Here is a 9,583-nt window from a genome sequence, read left to right as displayed (position 1 = left end):
AAAAAAAAAAAAAAAAAAAAAAAAAGAAAAGTCTGTTCCATCTCCTTCTCCTCTCCTTACCATACCCGCTACTTCTAAACTTTCTCTTGCTTTGCCCAAGGCCTAATCTCATGATGCTTCTGCCCATGACAAAACCCCATTAGACACAGCCCAGGCGAAATTTCATTAGACTTTAGGCAAAAGGACAAGTCTCACCGAATATATTAGGAGGTATCAAAATAAGAATTCCTAATAACAAATCTACATGTATTACTTACTGTCCTTTAATGGAAGTACGCACGAGTGACCTTTGTCCTCTTTCCTTAAAAAATATATTTTAAATATTTATACCTGTTCTTGTGACTTGAAGGAGTAAGTGCTATATGAGGGTTTCAGGTGCCACATCCAGAGGTAGTATACCAAGTTAAATCTTTCCCAGGGAACCTTCTACCTCCAAGTTTACATATTTCTAAATACTTCCCTCATGCTTCTAACTCACAGACCACAATCCATGTTTTGGGAAACTCTAGCTGTTCTCAGATTTTGGCCTTTAGCCCAAATCACTCCCTTCCCATACACCAATCTAAATTAATTGCTCTAAATCTCAGTAGTGAGGCATACAGCAACATCTTGACCAGGGCTCAGCAAAGGTTTAAAAGAGGGAAGTCAAATATGCACCACCCAACCCAGGATAGGGCAGGCACAGACCTAAAGCCAACCCACTGTGACTCCTCACCCCCATCATTGGGAACTGAAGGCGTACATCTAGTCTCCTAGTTTTATATTTAGTAACTACTGGGCTAAACCAAAGATAAAGAATTCTCATGTGTTCATTAATTCATTTTATGAATATTTAGTGCGCACCTCTGTGTGCCAGGAACTCTCCTCATTTTGGGGGGCATTTTTTCCTCTCTGAAGTCTGTATTCTGGTAGAGATGTATACTAGGTATTTTCTGTGTACTCTGCCAGATCTTCTCTCTACTCATCTTCTGTGTGTTTTGGTAGACCAGTCTTTTTTGTTTTGTTTTGTTTTTGTTTTTTTGTTTTTTGAGACAAGCTCTCACTATGTAGTGGAGACTCACCTAGAGCTCACTGTGTAGCCCAGGCTGGTCTCAAACTCACAGCAATCCTCTTGCCTCAGCCTCCCAAGTGCTAGGATTATAGGCATGCGCCACCACGCCCAGTTTAGGAGACCAGTCTTTATGGATTGCCTCAACTGGCTGCTTTGCCTTTGGCTTCTGGTTGGTTACACCAATGAATAGCAACAGGACACCAGACGGAAGCAGCAGAGTGAGTCCGGTTTGTATCCCAACACTCCCTGCTGGGTCACAGTCCTGACAGATGACCTTTCCTATGAAGTACAGATATTCTTTCCAGGTTCAAGTGTTCCTGGCCTCACCCTGTTAAGGCTTAACATGATAACAGTTTCATTTGCTAAAAGGAGTCCACCATCCCTGGGCAGTTTCCCTTTACCTTCTTATATCCTTGTAAATGGACAATGTCTTGTTACTTTTCTTGTTGCTCAGACAAAATACCCTACACCCAGAGTTAAAAGGGTTTTTTTAGCTCACAGTTTGTAAAGGCTTCAGACCACAATTGCTGGCTCCAAGGCAGAGTGGCATGGCAGAGGGACCACAGTTCTTGGAGGACCGAAGGTAGCAAAGCAACAAAGGAAGTCTTTCTGCTCCATTTATCTTATCTAGACTATTTAGAGTGGGTAGCATTCACACCCTTAATCCTACCTAGTACCCTCGGCCTAGCATTGTACCATGAATCAATCACATACCCTAGATTCAGTCACCTCTGAAAAAGCCCCACCTAATACCACATGAGGATTTGGGGGTACATTCAGATCCAAATCATAACAGACACCTCTCCTATTTAAATAGGATGCTTTCTGCAGGAATCTTAGTGATACAAAGAAAGTGATATATAATTAAAATGTTTCCTGATACTGCTCATATAATCTAGGTATTGTTAAATAGGGCAGAGTGGAGGATGCTTGTATTCCCAGCACTCAGAGGTTGAGTCATGAGGACTGCCACAAGTTCAAGGCCAGCCTGGGCTACATAGTGAGTTTCAAACCAGCCTGAACTACATAGTGAGGCTCTGTCTCAAAAAAACAACAAAAACAATGGAAATCTAGGTATTGTTAAAGGAGACAGACGTGGATAGAAAGGCAGTATACAGAGTGGTTAGGAAAGTCTCTTTGAGTGGGTAACCTGACTAGAGAACAGAATGCATCAATACTCTGGGGCAGATCATTTCAGACAGAGGGAAAAGTGTGGGGAAAATACCAAAGCAGGAAGAGCTTTGCATGGTCAAAGAAGAAAAATAAAACAATGTAGTTAAGGAGGTGGAATGTAATATACATGATCAGGCAGAGACACAGGCAAGTTCTGGTCACGGGAAGGAGCTTAGAGTTCATTCTAAGGCAATGGGAGGACATGAGAGTGGTTTAAGCAGGAGAGTAACACACAATCAGCTTTACATCTTTGAAAGCACTCCCTTCCTCAGGCTGATCTGTGAGAAGATTCTTGGGGACAGGGAGGGAAAAGGCAGATCTGCCAGTCTGGCCATAGTGACCGGACAGGGAGATGGTGGTAGACATGGATAGTGAACAGGGTCAGGCTGAGACTTGCCAGTGAATGAGATGTGAGGGGAAAGAAAGAAAAACACATCAAGCGCAGAGGATTTGGGACTTTGGTAGCTATCTATGTGATGGTGCAGATCACAGCAGGAAGAGGGATGATGGTGGTGGGGAAGGAGGGGACAATTTAAAAAAGACATCCAACTGGAGATGCCAAGATAAGGGATATAAATGTGGGCATCACCAGCATGTAGAGGGGTATTTAATGCAGGAGGGCTAAAGCAACTGACAGAGGGAGGGAAGGCAGTTCACATGCAGCATTTAAATCTGGGATGATGAAGAGAAATCGCCTTCTAACTGCTCGTACATTTCAAGGTGCTGCTCTCTCAGCAAGACAGTGTGTCACATTAATATTCTGAACAATGTTTAGTTTCTCTCCTTCATTTCCTTCTTCCAAATTGTATGTCTTCAGGCCTGCAGAAAATAAGAAAGAGGCCCAGCTCTGAGCTATAGGCCTTTCACACCTGCTCCCTTAGAAATGCAAAGAAAGTCTAGAGCTGCAGAGGTGACTTGATTAATCTCTCTCTCTTCCTGTTTTCTCAGTTTCTGTCTGGAGGGAAGGAATGACTTTATTCATTCATATTTTCAACAAACATTTACTAATAACCTACTGTTGGGGCTCAGAAAAATAATACCCCAAAACCCAAAGGATGGCAACTTTGAACTGAAGGAACAACCTCAACGTTTCTGACTTTTCCCTAACCACTGCATTATCTTGAATTCTCTTTCTCTTTCAAAGCACACAGAAGGGCTTCCCTGAAGCTCTATCCCAGAAGGAATGCATTCAGTATGAACTTTCCTTCATGAGAAAAAATGATTAAGTACTAGAGAAACAAGAGGTTTTAAAGGACTCTACACCCAGGACACCTCTTGGACCCTAACTGACTTTTCAGCTAAGAAAATCCAAGAGTAGCTCCAAGAGATTACCCGAGATCTGCATATATTCTAGATAAGAGTCCAGAAAAAAATATGAGAAAATGAAAAAATGGAAATGAAGTATTTGTAAATAGGGAAGGGAAGAGGGGGTGAAGGGAGGGCAGGGACGAGGGGAAAAAACGAGAACCAAGACCTGTCATATAAAGGTACAAGATCCCAATGATGAATGTAACTGTACTGTATACCTAGAATGTATGAATAAACTCAATGAGACAAAAAAAAGAGAGAGAGAGAATACCTGAGAGACTTTAGCTGTGTAATAGATGGCTCATGTTTGTGTGCATCCTGCCACTCACTCCTGTAACTCATCAGCTTCACCCTCTGGGATACCCCAAAGCCCTTCCTAGCCAAGTCTCTATTCTCTGCTGTCACACTTCAACCAGTCGGCCCTTCAGGGAGGCTCAAACTTTGTGTATCACTATCATGTTGTGATTTTTCTCTGTGTAAATTAATAAATTTGAGTATCTTTATCCAACAATCTAATATGTTTATTCTCAATTTCCCTACACTACTGTGGGTCTATGGGTACAGGTGTTGCAGTTAACACAGGAGAAAAAACAAAACTCCGTACCTTCAGGAAGCTTATCATCTGGAGAAGGAGACAGAAAACAAACAACAAATATCACTTTAGAAATTTAATGATACATTGCCTTAGCAACTAATAAAACCTATGGAGAGGGAACAAAGGGGCATCTACAGCACAGAGGTGGATTCTGTTTTAATAAGGTGTTCAAAATGGGTCTCGTACTAGCAGCAAAGAAGAGGTGAAGGATTAGCTCAGCAGATGTCTGGATAAAGTCCAGAGGGAAACATCAGGGCAGGGAACAGACTGAGGAAAGAGCAGTGGAAAACAGTAAGGAGGCTGATGTCACTTCATGCACATTCCTACAATGCCCTTCCTCCCAGCACTCACTGAGCACTGCTCACCCTTCAAAGGCCAGTTCAAATCCTGGTATGGTTGAGGGTAGCTCCCAGAATTTTGCATTGGAAATTTAATTCCCAAAGTCATAGATTAGTGGTATTTTGAGGTGGGGCCTTTGGAAGCTGATTATGATTAGATAAGGTCATGAAGACTGGATTCCCATGATGCAAATTAGTGGCTTTACAATAAGAGGGAGAGAGAACTAAACTAGCAAGATGATTCTTCCTCACTATGTGATTCCCTTGCTGTCTCAAGGCTCCGCGGACTGTCCCCACCAACAAGAAGGCTCTCACCAGGTATAGTCCCTTGATCTCAGACCTCTGGAATCATGAGCTGAATAAATCTTTATTCTTCATAAATTATCCAGTCTGTGGTATTTTATTATAGCAACAGCAAATGGACTTAGACTCTCCTCTGCAATGCTGTTCCCAAATAACACAATTCATACTCACCTTTCTTCTCTCTGAACTACCTTAGTACCCACAATCAAGAAGTTGTTTTCTGGGCCAGTGATTTAGCTAAGTGGTTCTGCTGCCTGCTTTGCAAGCACGAGGATATAAGTTCAATCCCTGGTACAAAAAAAAAAAAAAAAAAAAAAGGGTTTTTTTCTAATAGTTTTATTAATTTTTCCTCCCCAACTCAACTCTGAAGCTTTCCAGACCCAGAGGGCCATATTCTTTGTGTCATTGGTGATCCCAAAGTGAATAACAAATGTGATTGACTCACTGGCTAAATAAGGAATTCTTAAGCAATTGATATTTGACTCTGACAGACAGGGAAATAAATATATATTCACATGTGCCCCTTTCTACGATATGGTAGTAAAACCAAAAGATTGGACCAACATTGCCAGGGGGGATGGAAAGAGGCAGCCTCTGTTGATTATGATTTGTCTAAATGATGCATGTTTGTGCCAAATAATAGATTTTAAAAACACTAGAGTATGAGAGACAGATAACCCTCATGTCACAGGGAAGAAAAAATGAGAAGCAGAGAAAAAGAACAAAAATGGAGATTTTTTTTATAAATTTTACATTTTTAAGTTATGTTTGTGATGCACAATAATTACATTCATCTTGGGGAACATATGTAATATAATATATATAAATATCCCATCTAAATCATTTTAGCTTCCCCACGTTCCCATCTCCACCCATCCCAGATCTACTTCCCAATTCCAAAAATTTTACCTCCCTGTTTTTACCACCTATCTTTTATTTTACTCTTTAAATTGCTTTTAAGTTTCTCCTATAAGAGAAATCCTGTGATATTTAACTGTCCATATCTGATTTCTTTCACTTAGCATTATGGTCTCAAGGTACAGCCATTTTCCTACAAATGACTTAAGTTTTTCCTTCTTAACAGTTGAGTGGTACTCTATTGTGTGTATATATACTGCGTTTTCTTTACCCATTCATTTGTTGATGGGCCTATAGGCCACTTCTAAAATTTAGCTTTATGAGTTGCGCTGCTTTAATCAGGGGTATACACTGTAATGTGATATCGATCTCCTTTAGTAAGATATCCAGAAGAGACAGGGCTAAGTCAAATGAAATTTATATTTTTAGTTTCTTGAGAGATTTCCATACAAAATCTGGTTTTAAAAAAAGAAAAATTAATCTATGAGGAGCTAAGAAAAAATAGCAAAAGCAAAACAATCCAATTTATGAGCAGGCAATAGATACAAATACACATTTCTCAAAAGAAGGCATACCAAATGGCCAACAGGCATATGAAAAAATGCTCAACATCACTATGAGGGAAGTTCAAATCAGAACTAAAATGAGATTCCACCTCACTCCAGTAAGAATGGCTATTGTCAAAAAATAAGTGCTGATGAGAGTGTAGAGAAAAGACTTTCACATTATTTGTGGGAGGATATATTTAGTAGAGATATTATAGAAAGTAGTGTGAAATTTCCTCAAAAATTTAAAGCTAGAACTACCATATGATTCAGTAAAACCACTCCTGGTTATATATCCAGAGGGAATGTAATCAGTATACTAAAAAGACATTTGCACTTCTGTGTTTATTACAGTACTATTCACAATGACCAAGAAATGGAAGCAAACTAAGTGTCCATCAATTCATAACTGAATAAAGAAAATGTGGTTCATTTACACAATGGAGTGCTATTCAGTCATTCAAAAGTTATGAAAGCTTGCCAGTTGTAACAGCGTGAGTAGAAATGGAGATTATTATTTTTAGTAAAATAATCGAGGCACAGAAAGATGAATACCACACTCACTCATATGTGAAATACAAAAACGTTGGGTGTGGAAAGGTTGATCAAGAGATACTGAGATACAGTTACAAAGGAACAAGAGGTTCTTGTGTACTACTGCACAAGAGGCTGACTATAGATAATGATAATATACTGTATACTTCAAAAAGCTAGAAAGAAGGATTTTGCCTGTTGTCACCATAAGGAAATGATAAACGTTTGAGGAGACAGATATGCTCAAACTGGTTTGAACATTGCACAATGTATACACGTATCAAAAACATTATATTATACTACATAAATATGGATAGTTTGTACGGTTTTATGTGTCAGTTAAACAAAAAAAAAATTTTTTTTTTTTTTTTTTTTGTACCAGGGGTCAAACTTGGGACCTTGAGCTTGCAAGGCAGGCAGTGGAACCACTGAGCTAAATCCCCAGGAGGAAAAACAGTACAAGAGAAACTGTCTTGGTGCCTGTATAGATATACTGGCAAAGCTGACAAATGAGTTTCTCTGTTAGGTTTCCCAAAGCCAAAACTTAAAGTAAACATCCTTGATCTGCCATATTCATTACCAAGTCATGCCTTCATTTTGCAAGAACACTTATTTTCCTTCACCCTTGGTGAAACACAAAAAATAAAGTTGGAGCTGAGTGCAGTGACACAGCCCTATAATCTGAACTTGAATTCAAGTTCAAGCCCAGGCAACTGGAAAATAAAAAATGGCCAGGAATGTAGCTCAGTGCGAAGGCCCTGAGTTCAATCCTCAGTACCACAAAATAAATAAATACACAAACAAACAAAGCCAATGTTATAGGGTTATAGCAGTTTTCCTTCCGGACCTATTTGCATTAGACCACAAATGGGACACCAGCTTTTATCCACTAGGAGAGAGTGCTGAGGACACCTGTACTTTCTCTCACTCAGTCCCTGGCCCCTTCCTTTCCATGTAAGAGGAAGAGGCTAGACAGAGCACACCGGTAACAGGACACATTGCTCAGGACCAGGGCCACTCCAGGGAAGAGGATCAGCTTTGGCGCTCCTTTTTACTTGGCCTCTCTGATCACCTTGTTCACGATGGGCAGCTGTGCTTCCTCTCCCAGCCAGTAAGCAGACACATTGGGCCTTTTGCCAGACTGGGCCAGTCTTGACATTTCCATGTTGAGAACTGCTAGGTCAGAATGGGAAAGGTAAGGACAGTTTTAGTTTGGGAAGGAGGTAGAAGACCTTGCCACATCTCCAGCATGAGGGTCAGCATTGTGCTTTTCATATTCTCAATATATAAGCAACTGTAGAAGGGGAAGGGTGATTAATTAGCACTTGAGGATTTCCAACACAACTGAATTCTCCTGACAACAAGGCAACTAGAGCAGTATCTAAGATACTTAAGCATTCAAACATATCAGAATCTATCTCATGATAAAAACAAGAAGGAAGACTCTTCAACTGTTTCTCCAAGAAACAGATGCAAATTTGTGGGTCTGTTGTTTCAAGTAGTAAGATGTTTCAAGTAAGTAACTAAGAAATAATCCGTATTCTTCATATTAACAAATAAAAAGTAAAACTATTGAAGATATAGTCTATTGTTCATAAAAATTTTCAAAGTGATACTGAACATCTCCTGTGATGCGTCACTGAGAAGGATACAATGTCACGTTAGTGGTATTCCTGGAAAAAATGCAGAACGTGAAATAAATCATAAGGGAAAAAGCAGACAAACCCAAATTGGGGAAAATTTTATGAAATAGGGACCTATACTCTTCAAAAATGTCAGTGTTAAAAATACAAATACCAAGAAATGGTTGCAGATTAAAGGAGACTCAAGAAACATGAGGTCTAAATGCATTGCGTGGGATCCTAGTGAGGAAAAGATAATTCCAAGGAAGAACACTTTAGAATAATTCACAAAATTTAATATGGATTGTTATTAGATAACAGCCTTGTAGCTGTGTGAGATTCTCTAGATTTGATGTTCACAGTGTTGATGTACTAATGTTCTTAGGAAATGCTTGTTGTTAATGTTATGCTCTCCACAGTTTATTCTCATAAAATTCAGCAAAAACAAATAAATAAATAAAATACATCATATATAATTAATTAAGATATATGAGTTATACAGAAAGCAAATTTGACAAACTATAACACAGACTGATCTAGGTGATGAGACAGGGCATCATCTCATTTTACCACTCTTGCAACTTTTCATTAGGGCTGAACATTTTCAAATAAAAAGGTTAAATTAATACTTCTCAACAAGACATTGAAATTCTTATGTATTCTTAAAACTCCAAGTGAGAATTGAATAAGTCTTGCGGATGCCATAAGAGACAGAAAATAATTTTGTAATAAATACCTAGGGTTTCAGTGCACTTAGGCAGTGATTAGGTCACACTGCATAGGGATCTAACTATCTGAACACAACTTCCCACTCTGCATATCAAAAGGACGTTCCCAAGAGTTATGCAGGGTTAGAAAGTGTGGCCCTTAAAGTGAGATTCCTTTGACTAAATCTGTTGTGGGACCATTTGCAGCCCTCCTCACACTCCATCCCTCTCTGAGCTTGCATCTTTCCATCTTCTCCATCCTAATTCTGTCTACCACTGTACTGCAAGCACAGCTGTGCTTCACAATGGTATAAAATTTTTTTTTAATTATTTGGTACTCATAATCATTGGTATCACAGATTATGTTTTAAAAATATATTCACATTGCCCTCAGGGCTTTGTCACAAAAACATGTGGATAAATCCACTTTATGACAGTCCTGTTGGTTATGCTAGTTTAAAAATATTTCCTTGGGAAAAAAAAAGGAGTTTAAGATAGACATACCAAATAATGTTAGGGTAAAACTTCAATATATAATTATGACTATTT

At 39.2% G+C, this 9,583-nt stretch overlaps 1 long non-coding RNA gene across 1 annotated transcript in view; it reads right to left on the bottom strand.

Annotated features, from left to right (window-relative positions):
- Nucleotides 1–5,042, bottom strand: part of LOC104862920 — a 7,869-nt gene extending 2,827 nt beyond the window's left edge. Inside the window, exons 1-2 of the long non-coding RNA XR_780455.2 lie at nucleotides 4,940–5,042; nucleotides 4,137–4,154 (exon numbers count right to left, since the gene is read on the bottom strand). This is a non-coding gene — a long non-coding RNA (uncharacterized LOC104862920). The remainder of the gene's footprint in view (nucleotides 1–4,136; nucleotides 4,155–4,939) is intronic.
- Nucleotides 5,043–9,583: the final 4,541 nt, after the last annotated feature.

Source organism: Fukomys damarensis, unplaced genomic scaffold (genome assembly GCF_012274545.1).
Source record: "Fukomys damarensis isolate Sample0158 unplaced genomic scaffold, DMR_v1.0_HiC HiC_scaffold_35, whole genome shotgun sequence".
Lineage (NCBI taxonomy): Eukaryota > Metazoa > Chordata > Mammalia > Rodentia > Bathyergidae > Fukomys > Fukomys damarensis.
This window is presented reverse-complemented; position numbering and strand designations above follow the sequence as displayed.